Source organism: Heterodontus francisci, chromosome 28 (genome assembly GCF_036365525.1).
Source record: "Heterodontus francisci isolate sHetFra1 chromosome 28, sHetFra1.hap1, whole genome shotgun sequence".
Lineage (NCBI taxonomy): Eukaryota > Metazoa > Chordata > Chondrichthyes > Heterodontiformes > Heterodontidae > Heterodontus > Heterodontus francisci.
The window spans coordinates 69,799,265-69,813,093 of NC_090398.1; positions in this window are offsets into that span (position 1 = coordinate 69,799,265).

A 13,829-nucleotide genomic window follows, 5' to 3' on the forward strand; every position below is an offset into this window, starting at 1 on the left:
GCAGTGGAAGCTCAGACTGAGGTCATGAGATCCATGCTTGCTGCCATGCAGGTTCAGACTGTTGTCATCATGGCTGTGGATCTCAGTGTTCAAAGGGGTTTGTAGGATCTCACAGCAGTCCAGCAATTTGTGATCCAGTAGATTACTAGGATTGCTGAGGTGTCGCCCCGGGGGAGTGACAGTGTCTGCATGGAGCATGAACCTGCTGTCCTCTCTCAGGATGATAGCATTTGTTTTCCCTTCACTGTCACTCCACCAGTGTCCTTGCTGTTACCCATCAGCCAGCCCAGGCTGCTGCTGCCCATGTCGAGGTGGTGCAATCCAAATACGAGCCCGCAAGGCCCTGAGCTGCTCGAGGACGTCCTGCAAGTCCATCTGCAGTCTCCCCAGTGAAAGTCAGCAGCCTTCCACCAGCCATGCTGCAGTCACTGGAGAAACACTGTGTAGGAGCAATAGGCAAGTCGAGGGAAGCCACAAGACAGGCACTAAGGGAATACACAAGGTTGAATAGTTCCGTTTAGTTTGAATAATTGAATGTGTTGTTGGATAAAGATGTTAATGAAAAGGTTTTTGCTGGTGGTTTTTATTGCAGGATGGTGACCAAGGGGACTCTGTGATGGGGCGTCTCAGATGGGTGTAATGGTGGAGAATGGGGGATCCATGGTGGGAAAGGGAAATTGTCTTATGTGAACTGGAATCTTAGGTGACAGTCTCCAATACCTGTCCGGGTCGATGGCATCCAGGAATTATCCTCCCTGCCTCCACCTCCTCCTCCTGAGGTGTCCTCCGTATTCCTGGTGCCAATGCCTGTGTCCTCATGATGGTGAAGATATGAAGGGTGCAGCAGAACACCATGAACTTGGACAGCTGCTCCAGTGTGTACTGGAGGACTCCCCCCGAGCGGTTCAGACATCGGAAGCATTGCTTCATCACACCGATGATTTGTTCCACCATGTTCCTGGTGACTCCATTGCTCACGTTATACACATGTTAATTGTGTGAGGTTGGTTGGCGGTGGGAGGTGGTTTGGGGATGTAGAAACATGGGCTGTGTCTAGAGAATGGAATCTTTCATCTCCGAGGAGCCACATTCTGGTTCTACATGGCAGCCAAAGTGTTGGAACCGGCTGACTGCATCAGAATGAATGTATCGTGGCTGTTGCCAGGATAGTACACCAACATGATGTACTGGGCATGCTCACACACCAACTGTACATTAATGGAGTGAGAGTTCCTCCAGTTCATGTACCCCTCCCCGTCGACACGGAGGCCCCGCAGAGACACATACACCATCAGGAATCCCGCTATCCTGACAAAGCCACGGGATATCTCATCCTGCTTCTCCCTGCTGAGGGAGAAACTGGTGACATAGATGGTCACCCTCACCTCCCTGAATTATCAGTGGGGAACACACAGGCCTAGTAACTACTGGTCAGTTAGTTTAACATCAGTCGTGAGTAATGTTTTAGAAACAATAATCAGGGAAAAAGGACAACACACACTTGGAGAGGTTTGAGTTATTTAAGGATTGTCAGCACGGATATCTAAATGGCAGATCATGCTTGACTGAACTAATTGAATTTATTTTGATGCTCAGAGAAGGTTGATGCAGGGAATGTGGTGGATGTTGTCTACATGGATTTTATCAAAGTATTTGAAGAAGAACCAAACAAAAGCTTGGTTAGCAAAACTGAAGCTCATGGAATAGCATCCAATTGGATCAAAAATTGTCCAGAGGACAGAAAAAAGAGAAATGTGTTAAATGGTTGCTTTTCAGACTGGAGCATGGTAGACAGTGATGCTCCCCAAGGGTCAGTGCTAGGACCACAGCTTTTTTTTTTAGCTATATACAAATGACATGGATTTTGGAATACAGAATAGAATTTCAAAATGTTCCGATGATCCCATACTTGGAGGTGTAGTAAACTGTGAAGATGTTACAAACTGCCTGCAACAGGATATAAATAGGCTAGCAGAATGGACAGAGAACTGACAGGTAGAATTTAATACAGAGGAGTGTGAGCTGATGCATTTTGTCAGAAGGAGTAGGAAGGCAATATAGACTTAATGACACCGTTCTAAAGATTGTGCAGGAACAGAGGGACCTGGGGCTCCATATGTATTGATCTTTGAAGGCGGAAGGAGATATTAGCAGAGTGTTTAGCAAAACATATCAGATCTTGGGCTTCATCATTAGAGACAAAGATACAAAAGCACGGAAGTTATGCTGAAACTTTATAAAGCTTTGGTTCGGCCCCAACTAGAGAACTGTGTACAGTTCTAGTCACCACACTTTAGGAATGATGTGAAGGTCCCTGTGAGGGTGCAAAGGAGATTTAACAGAATGGTTCCAGGGATGTGGGGTTTAGCTGCAAGGTTAGTTTGGAGAAGATGGAGTTGCTCTCCCTGGAGTAAAGGAAATTGAGAGAGATTTGACAGAGGTGGACAAGATTATGATAGGCTTAGATAAGATAGACAAGGAAAAACTTGTTCCCATTAACTGATGAAACACAGACTAGGGGACACAGATGGAAGGTTTTGGGTAAGAGATGCAGGGAAATATGAGGAAGAACTTTTTTACATAGTGGATGGTAATGAGCTGGAACTCACTGCCCATGAGGGTGGTGGAAGCCGAGACAATCAATGATTTCAGAAAGAAACTGGATGGACACCAGAAGGAAATGCACTTGCAGAGATACGGGGATTGAGCGGGGGAGTGGAACCGACTGGATTATTCCACAGAGATCTGGCACAGAGAGGCCGACTGGCCTTCCTCTGTGTCATAAATGTATCTACCACTCTCTATGACTCTATGTTTGATATGTTTCCTGCTCCTGCTTGGAAAGATCCAGATACATAGAAGTTCAAAGAAACTGTGACCTTAACAGGCACTGACAGCTCCGTCCTCACCCTGGTGTGAGGCTCCAGGTCGTGTTGCAGGAGATGACACAGCTCTGTGACCTTCTCCTTATTGAATCAGTGTCACACTACTCCTGGGTTAGGTGTAGATAGGAAAAGGAAAAGTGTTCTTAGAAAACCCGGGATGGGTAGGGCAGAGCCCCCTTCTCCTCCCGCTTTACAGAACTTCCCCTCTCTGCAGCCTCTGCTCCATTTGTTGGTCATGTAACAGACCCAGAGACACCGTAACTACAGTCCCCATACCCCGTCGAGTGTTGGGTCACCAAATCCTCTGTCCTCCCTGAAGGTCTGCAGCAGCTCACAACACAACCTCCGGAAAACCATCCACAGCACCTCCACTAACTTTACAATAGCATAAGTAAGTCAAAAGCCCTCACCTGTAAGTTGGATGCCTGGTCCATTTAAATAACATTAGAGGGGATTCATTGTGATGCTAAATGTATATTCAACTGACATTGACTAAAACAGGCGGTCAGTGAACATGCAGAGACCAGATTTCAAAGACGTACATCAAAGCTGTCTGGTTGGTACATTAAAGTCACATTCAAAATCATCCTCACATGAGCATCACAAACATAGTATGACTCGCTAGAGCCCTGCCCACCATGGGGCACTGTGCTGACCATACCAGTGTACTGCCCACCATGGGGCACTGTGCTGACCACACTAGAAGTGGCTGGTGTGTGGTTCACATCATTTTATGGGTTCCAGCTTCTGTGTCGTCAGCACTGCTGGTTCTGTAGAGTTGCAAATCTTGGCGAGGGACAGATACAGAGAGAAAGAAATTCACTTTAAAAAGAGAATTGAGAAAAGATTGAAGGCATATTATTTGCAGAAATATGGGAAATGGACTGGGGAATGGGACTAATGGAAGGGTGAGGCCATGGAGGGATTCAAACACAAGAATGATAAAATTAAAATTAAGATGCTGCCAGACCGGGAGCCAATGTAGATCAGTGAGCACAGGGGTGATGGGTGATCGGGATTTGGTGTGACTTAGGATACAGGCAGCAGAGTTCTGGACGGGCTGTGGTTTATGGAGGTTTATAACTGGGAGGGTGACCAGGATAGATTCGGAATACTCAAGTTTGGATTTAACAAAGGCACAGATGAGGGTTTATGCAGCAGATGGGCTGAGGCAGAAGTGGAGACGGGTGATATTACTCAGGTGGTAGTAGACAGGGTTGGTGATGGAGAGAATTTGGAGATGAACTCAAGTAAGGTAAAAATAGAACACAGAGGTTGTAAACTGTCTGGTTCAGCCTCAGGATCGGGTATGTGGTTCACAGATAGGGGATGGAGTTTGTGATGGAGACCAATGGACCAATGACACTGTCTTCTCTCTTCCCACAATTTACATTCCAGAACAGTATTTCAGTAAACAGGGTTTACAGATCTCCTAGCTGGAAATAGAGACAGTATCAGCAGCAAAGAGGAGAGAGTAAATTACAAGAACTGAAATACCATTAGCAGTGGTTTATACAGCTGATTTCTGGAGATAGAGATTCAGCAGAAATAACAACAGCAGCAAGGAGGGCAGAGAAAATTACAGGAGCAGTAATGCAGTTAAACATGGTTAATCAAGGTAATTACTGGAGATATTCACCGGGATTAACAACAGCAGCAAGGATGGGAGAGTAAATTACAGGAATATAATACAGTTAAACATGGTTTAAAGAATAAATACCTGGAAACAGATACTAACCAGGGACACCAACAAGAGCGAGGATGGGATAATAAATGGATTGAGCAATCCGAAGTGCGAGGTAGATGCGAAAGTTTAATGAGAACCGATCATAATGTGTAGAAAGATAGTGAAGTTCTGAGGATAAACTCTTGCTCATTGTTGTAACATTCCAATCTATTGTTCTCAGATTCTGACCCATTGTTCTCAGATTCTGACCCATTGTTCTCAGATTCTGACCCATTGTTCTCAGATTCTGATCTATCCTCTCCCTCTCTCTTGAGCCGCTGAACACTGTGAGTGCCGGGCGTGATGCTCCCGCTGACAGTATGATAACACATTGAAAGGAGTCCCTTATTAATAGAAGAGGGAAACCCTCCTGTGACACAATCAGGGTCCATGGAGACTGACATTAATTACAGTTACTGAACAAACAGTTTCTGTTAACCACTTTCAATCCAACACTTTTTGGACCACAATAAACTGGAACTCTTACCATGTGTGAATGGGATTTATAGGGGTTTCTGAGGGAAGGAATGATGGAAATAGCATAGGCACTGGCCAGAATCTTCCAATCCTCCTTGGATATGGGTGTGATGACAGAGGACAGGAGGATTGTAAATGTTACATCCTGCTTAAAAAAGGAGATATGGGATAAACGCTGTAATTACTGAACAGTCAGACTAGAGTCACGACTGGGGACATTTTTTAGACGTGACAACCCAAGAGAAAAATATTTGTTGCTTGGAAAAACATTGGATCGTAAGTGGTTAGCAACCTGGATATGCTGCAGACAAATGATGTCTGGCGAACTTCAACAACAACAACAATCTATATTTAGATATTGTCTTTAAACCATCCCAAGATGCTTCACAGGAGCATTATGAAGCAAATGACGAACTGACATACAACAGGAGATATTAGGTCAAAGGACCAACTTAGCCAAAGAGGAAAGTTTTCAGGAATGTCTTAAAGGAGGGAAGCGAGATGAAGAGGCGGAAGTGTGTAGGGAGGATACTGCAGAGATTGGGCCCCGGCAGCAGAAGGCACGGTCGCCAGTGGTGCAGTGATTAAAATAACAAAGAACCAAGAACAAAGAACAGTACAGCACAGGAACAGGCCATTCGGCCCTCCAAGCCTGCGCCGATCTTGATGCCTGCCGAAACTAACACCTTCTGCACTTCCGGGGCCCATATCGCTCTATTCCCTTCCTATTCATATATTTGTCAAGATGTCTCTTAAACGTCGCTATCGTATCTGCTTCCACCACCTCCCCCGGCAGCAAGTTCCAGGCACTCACCACCCTCTGTGTCAAAACCTGCCTCGCACATCCCCTCTAAACTTTGCCCCTCGCACCTGAAACCGATGTTCCCAAGTAACTGACTCTTCCACCCTGGGAAAAAGATTCTGAGTATCCACTCTGTCCATGCTGCCCATAACTTTGTAAACATCTAAACGGATGTAAAAGAGGCCAGAATTCGAGAAACACAGATGGCTCGATGGGTTCTGGAGCTGGAGGAGATTACAGAGATAGGGAGAGGCGAGACCATTGAGGGATATGAAAACAAGGATGGGAATTTTAAAATCAAGACATTGCTTGACTGGGAGCCTATGTCGGTCAGTGATAGATGAAAGGGACTTGGTGTGAGCTAAGACATGGGCAGCAGAGTTTTGGATGACCTCAAGTTTACAGAGAGTAGATGTGGGAGATCAGCCAGGAGTGAGTTGGAATAGTCACATCGAGAGGTGACGATGGCATGAATGAGGTTTTAGCAGCAGATGGGCTGAGACAGGGGTTACGTCAGGCGATGTTACTGAGGAGGAAATAGGCGGTTGTAATTATACCCTGAAAATGAGGTTAAAGCTCATTTTTTGGTGAAATGTGACACCAAGATTGCAAACAGACTGTCTGAATCTCAGACTGTTACCAGGGAGTGGGATGGAATCAATAGCAAGGGAACAGAGTTGGAGTGGGGAGTGAAAACAATGGCTTCAGTCTTCCCAATATTTAATTGGGGGAAATTTCTGCTCATCCAGTACTGGGTGTCGGATAATCAGACTGATAATTTAACAACAGTGGAGGAGTGGAGAGAGGTGGTGGTGACGTAAACTTGATGGAGTTCTTTGATAAAACAATGGAGAGGGTTGATGAGGGTGGTGTGATTGAAGTTATATATATGGACTTTCAAAAGGTGTTTGATCAACTGGCATTCAATAGACAGGTTAAGGAAACTGAAGCCTATGGATTAAAGGGACAGTGAAAGTGTGGATATAACATTGGCTCAGGAACAGTAAACAGAGAGAAGTGGTGAAAGGTTGCTGTTCAGACTCGATGGGCGTATACAGTAGTGTTCCCCAGTGTTCGATATTATGACCACTGCTCCTTTTGCTGTTGGAAAACCCGTGGTCGGTAGTGCAGAGCCCCCTCCTCCTCCTTCTTTACAGAGATCCATCACTCTGCAGCCTCTTCTCCATTTGTTGGTCAAGTTTCAGACCCAGAGACACTGTAACTACAGTCCCCATACCTCGTCCAGTGTTGGGTCTCCAAGTCCTCTCTCCTCCCTGAATGTCTGCACAGCTCACAACACAACCTGCAGAAAACCATCCACAGCACCTCCACTAACTTTACAATAGCAGAAGTAAGTCAAAAGCCCCTCACCTGTACGTTGGATGCCTGGTCCTTTTAAATAATACTAGAGGAGGTTCCTCGTGCTGCTGAATGTATGTTCAGCTGAGAGTGACTAACACAGGCGGTCAGTCGACATGCACCGACCAAATTTCAAAGACGTACATCAAAGTTGCTGAAATGGCTGATTGACATCATGTTCAGACCCCTCCTCACGCTACAGACACACACACGTTACACCCACGCTCGCACCCCGGCCAGCCTGGGTGTCCTGTTCAATGTGCTGGATGTGAAGAGCAGTGCAGTTCATATCAGGTTATGGATCTAAACTTCCACAACACCAGTGGAGCTGGAGAGATGAAATGTGTGGTCAGGGAGAGAGACAGAGGGAAATAAACTCACTTTAAAAAGGGAATTAGAAAAATACTTTTATAAAGTTCAGGAATATTGGAAATGAGCAGGGGATTGGGATAATCAGAGGGGTGAGGACATGGAGGGATTTGATCACATGATTTTGAATAATAAAATTGAGGTGTGACTCGACCAAGAGCCAATGTCGGTCAGTGAGTGCAGTGATGTTGGGTGAACAGAATTTGGTGTAAATTAGAAGATGGCAGCAGAGTTTTGGATGACCACAAGGTTACAGATTGTAGAATGTGGGAGAGCTGTCAGAAGTGTGTTAGAATAGTCAAGTCTCGAGGTAACAAAGGCATTGATGAGGGTTTCCACAGCAGATGAGCTGAGCTGTCTCTCTCTCTCTCTCTCTCTGTTTCTCTCTCTGTGGCCCTCACCTACTCTACCCTACACTCAGAATCTTATGCTTTAATAAAGTCACCTTTTAATCTTCTAAACTCCAAATGATATAAGCCTAGCCTGTCCAGCCTTTCCTTAAAAGACAACCCACCCATTCCAGGTATTAGTCTAGTAAACATTCTCTGTACTGCTTTCAACACATTTACATCCTCCTTAAATAAGGAGACCAGTAAGCTACACAGAACTCCAGATGTGGTCTCACCAATGTCCTGTATAAATGAAACATAACCTCCATACTTTTGTATTCAATTCCTTCTGTAATACATGATAACATTCGATTAGTTTCCTGATTACCTGTTGTACCTGCATAATAAACTTATACAATTCATACACTAGCACACCCAGTTCCTCTGCATCGTAGAGCTCTGCAATCTCTCACCATTCAGATAATTCGTTTCTTTTTTATTCTTCCTATAAAATGGACAATTCCACATTTTCCCTCATTTTACTCCATTTGCCACATCTTTGCCCACTAACGTAAGCAATCGATATCCCTTTGCAGCCCAATTATGTCTTCTTCACAACTTTCGTTCCGATCTGTCTTTGTTTCATCAGAAAATTTAGCAACCATACCTTGAGTCCCTTCATCCAAGTCATTTATATAAATTGTAAAAGGTTACGTCCCCAGCACTGATCTCTGTGGCACACGACTCGTTACATCTTACCAAACAGAAAATGACCCATTTTGCCTACTCTCTGTTTTCTGTTGGATAGCCAATTTTCTATCCATGTCAATATGTTACCCCCTACACCATTAGCATTTAGTTTCTGCAATGACCATTGATGTGACACGTGATCAAGTGTCTTCTGGAAATCTAACTACATTACATCCAACGGTTCCCCTTTATCCACAGTACGTGTAATTTCTTCAAAGAACTCCAATAAATTGGTTAAACTTGATGTTCCTTTCACAAAACCATGCTGACACTGCTTGATCACTTTGAATTTCTCTACGTGCTCTGCTATAAATATCCATAATAACAGCTTCTAACATCTGATCCATAGCCAGAAAACCTTTGTCACCAGTCACAGGTCGTATGTCTACTCTGTCTATTCTGATCCTGTGCTGTATTTGAACTGTCACTCCTCAATAAACTTCTAGTGACCCTTCGACCACCTTTTGGGTAATCTGGGATCTTATAGTGGTGCAGGAGATGGAACAGAGTTCATGTCAAATTCCTGCCTCCCTTTCATATGATCCTGCATAATGGACAGGGACTACTGGGCAGTAATGTGCTCAAAGGTTATCAGCAGTAATTGATTATCCCTATATTTGTATATTTTAGAACATTAAACCATACCCATACTCTGGTGTCCATTGCACCCTCAATATTCATGATTAAAATATCAGAGGAGTGTGAATCAGACACCTCTGATCACCCTGAGGTACAGGTGATTCTCGAGTCGGTGCTGAGTGTATTCACAACCCATAAAGATGACTGTGGAAACATGAGCTGACCTGAAGAAATTAACTGACCATTGCATGCTCCATGAAGCAGTATTCTTACCGAGCTGAGATTATATCATATGTTCCAGACACTATCATGTCATTGTTATACCAGGGTGTCGTTCACAAAGACACATTCACTACTAACTGCCCGATTTAGCCGGTTGGAAAACCGGATGGCAGCTGGTGACTGACTACTGACCACCACAAACTCAACTCAGTCACCCCTGTGTGAACCCGGTTATGTGAGAGACACCCACCCTACTCTCCCGGATTCCCAGCGGCAGGGCTGTCTTCACCACCCTGGATATCTCTAATGGTTATTGTAGTATCCCAGTAAAACTAGAGAAACAAATTAAATTCACATTCACTTCTGAGGACCAGAGATACCTCTGGACATGTCTGTCAGAAGAGGTTCCACAATAACCCCACTATGTTCCACAAAAATATGGCCGGGGCCCTTATGAGCCTTTCACAGTCTTCCTGCTGCTGCAATATATCGATGATCTCCTCTTCATCACCACAGACCGTGTCCACACATTTAACCCTTTTACAGGAACTACTGCAGTTACTTTGGGAGCTGGACAAAAAGACCATCCATGTAAGGCCCAGCTGGTGTAACATCGTGTCACCTTTCTAGGTGTCCAGATTGGCTCATCCAACATCAGCCCAGACCAACATCAAGATCAAAGAACAAAGAACAAAGAACATTACAGCACATGAACAGGCCCTTCGGCCCTCCAAGCCTACGCCGATCCAAATTCTCTATCAAAACATGTCGCCTATTTTCTAAGGGTCTGTATCTCTTTACTTCCTGCCCATTCATGTATCTGTCTAGATACATCTTAAAAGATGCTATCGTGCCCGCGTCTACCACCTCCGCTAGCAACGCGTTCCAGGCACCCACCACCCTCTGCGTAAAGAACTTTCCACGCATATCCCCTCTAAACTTTTCCCCTTTCACTTTGAACTCGTGTCCCCTCGTAATTGAATCCCCCACTCTGGGAAAAAGCCTCTTGCTGTCCACCCTGTCTATACCTCTCATGATTTTGTACACCTCAATCAGGTCCCCCCTCAACGTCCGTCTTTCTAATGAAAATAATCCGAATCTACTCAACCTCTCTTCATAGCGAGCGCCCTCCATACCAGGCAACATCCTGGTGAACCTCCTCTGCACCCTCTCCAAAGCATCCACATCCTTTTGGTATTGTGGCGACCAGAACTGCTCGCAGTATTCCAAATGTGGCCGAACCAAAGTCCTATACAACTGTAACATGATCTGCAAACTATTGTACTCAATACCCCGTCCGATGAGGGAAAGCATGCTGTATGCCTTCTTGACCACTCTATTGACCTGCGTTGCCACCTTCAGGGAACAATGGACCTGAACACCCAAATCTCTCTGCGCATCAATTTTCACCAGGACTTTTCCATTTACTGTAAGTTCACTCTTGAATTGGGTCTTCCAAAATGCATCACCTCGCATTTGCCCTGATTGAACTCCATCTGCCATTTCTCTTCCCAACTCTCCAATCTATTTATATTCTGCTGTATTCTCTGACAGTCCCTTTCACTATCTGCTACTCCACCAAACTTAATGTCGTCTGCAAACTTGCTGATCAGACCGCCTATACTTTCCTCCAAATCATTTATGTATATCACAAACAACAGTGGTCCCAGCACTGATCCCCGTGGAACACCACTGGTCACACGTGTCCATTTTCAGAAACTCCCTTCCACTGCTACTCTCTGTCTCCTGTTGCCCAGCCAGTTCTTTATCCATCTAGCTAGTACACCCTGGATCCCATGCGCCTTCACTTTCTCCATCAGCCTACCATGGGGAAGCTTATCAAACGCCTTACTGAAGTCCATGTATATGACATCTACAGCCCTTCCCTCATTAATCAACAATGTCAATTCCTCAAAGAATTCTATTAAGTTGGTAAGACATGACCTTCCCTGCACAAAACCATGTTTCCGATCACTGATAAGCCCATTGTCTTCCAAATGGGACCAGATCCTATCCCTCAGCATCTTCTCCAGCAGCTTCCCTACCACTGACGTCAGGCTCACCGGTCTATAATTACCTGGATTATCCCTGCTCCCCTTCTTAAACATGGGGACAACATTAGCAACTCTCCAGTCCTCCGGGACCTCACCCGTGGTTAAGGATGTTGCAAAGATATCTGTTAAGGCCACAGCTATTTCCTCTCTCGCTTCCCACTGTAACCTGGGATAGATCCCATCCGGACCTGGGGACTTGTCCACCTTAATGCCTTTTAGAATACCCAACACTTCCTCCCTCCTTATGCCGACTTGACCTAGAGTAATCAAACATCTGTCCCTAACCTCAAGATCCGTCATGTCCCTCTCCTCGGTGAATACCGATGCAAAGTACTCGTTTAGAATCTCACCCATTGTGAGTGTCTACCCTTGTCCACCTCAAAGACTGCCCATGACCTATCCTCAGGCTTGTTGGTTATCAATTGCCCCTCATCAAGTGTCTACCGCTGACCACCTCAAAGACTGCCCTGTGTCCTATCCTCAGTTTGGTGGGGTATCAGCGGACCTTCATCCCTCGATTTGCTGAGACTGTGACTCCTCTTGATGAACTACCGAATGGTGATGATGACCAGGTTTATCCCGTTTGGACTAAGAGAACACAGAAACAGTAACACAACTAAAGAAATCTGTCGCCCAGGCAACGTGTCATATCTCATCTAACCCTGACAATACTTTCCACATGGAGGTGGTGGACACAGTGAAATGCCTGGCTGCTGTCCTATGTGGAGAAAACCAGGCGAACTTACTCCCTATTGTGAATTACTGCAGAATTGTGAATGGGGCTGAACTGATTTACTCTGTTTGTGAAGGACATTTGCTAACCATGTTCTGGGGCATCAAACATTTCACTTACATCACGGGGTTCAACAGGGTGATGCTGCCCAGTCCATTATAAACTTTCCCAGTATAGGAAAGTTGTTGTAATAGAATACCCATGTCATAGAGTCATCGTGGCATGGTCAATTCTAGCGCAGAATGGGACATTTCAACTCATCGAGTCGGTGCCAGCGCTTTGGAGATAAATCAAGTCAGTCTCATTCCCCAGCTCCATGGATGTCAAGGAGCCTACAGGGTAAGATACAGCAGGAAATGCAAGCTTAAGTCCCACACCGAGATCTCAACACAACAGAAAACCAAGAGGAGTCTCGAATGTGGAGGCAGATATCAAAAAGGAATTTACCAAAGCAAGGAGAGATCATAAATAAATATTGGCAAACAAAATCAAGGTGAACCCATGTCTGTTTTTTCTTTCAATACATTAAGGCTACGAGGACAACAAAGGAGAGAGCAGAGCCCATTAATGACCGAAAAGGGAACCTATGTGTAGGGACAGTAGTTACTGATATGGTTCTTAATGAATACTTTGTAACTGTCTTCACAAAAGAGGGGAACGGTGCAGATATTTCAGTTAAGGAGGAGGATTATGAATTATTGGATCTGATAAACATAGGCAGAGAGGAAGTATAAATGGAATTAGCATCATTGAAAGTTGATAAATCACCATGGCGCGATGAAATGTACCCCAGGTTGTTAAAAGAAGCAACAGAAGAAATAGCCAAAGGTATGTCCATGATTTTCCAGTTCTCACTGGATATAGGTGTGGTGCTGGAGGATTGGAGAACTGATAACATTGTCCCACTGATCAAAAAGGGAGCGAAGGATAGAGCGAATAAATACAGAACAGCCAGTCTAACCTCAGAGTGGGAAAATTATTGGAATCTATTCTGAGAGACAGGATAAACTGTCACTTAGAAAGGCATAGGTTAATCAAGGATAATCACCACAGACGTGTTAAGCTAAGATCGTGTCTGACTAACTTGCATGATTTTTAATGAAGTAACAAGGACGATAGATGAGTTTAACGTATTTGATGCGGTCTACTTGGATCTTAGCAAGACTTTTGGCAAGGGCCCACATAGCAAACTTGTTAAAAATAAAATCCCAGGGGATCCAGGGAAATGCAGCAAGGTGGATGCAAAATTAGCTCAGTGGCAGGAAAGAAAGAGTCATTGTTGACAAGCGTGTTTGCGACTGGAGGGATGTTTCCAGAAGGATTTAGTGGAGGCAGTGGTGTAGTGGCAATGTCACTGCACTTGTAAATCCAGCAAACCCAGGTAAACCCTCTGGGGACATGGATTCGAATCCCACCATGACACATAATGAAATTTGAAATCAATTAATAGTTCTGGAATTAAACAGCGACTCTAATGGTAACCATGAAACCATTGTCGATTGTTTGAAAAGCCCATCTGGTTCACAAATGTCCTTTAGGGAAGG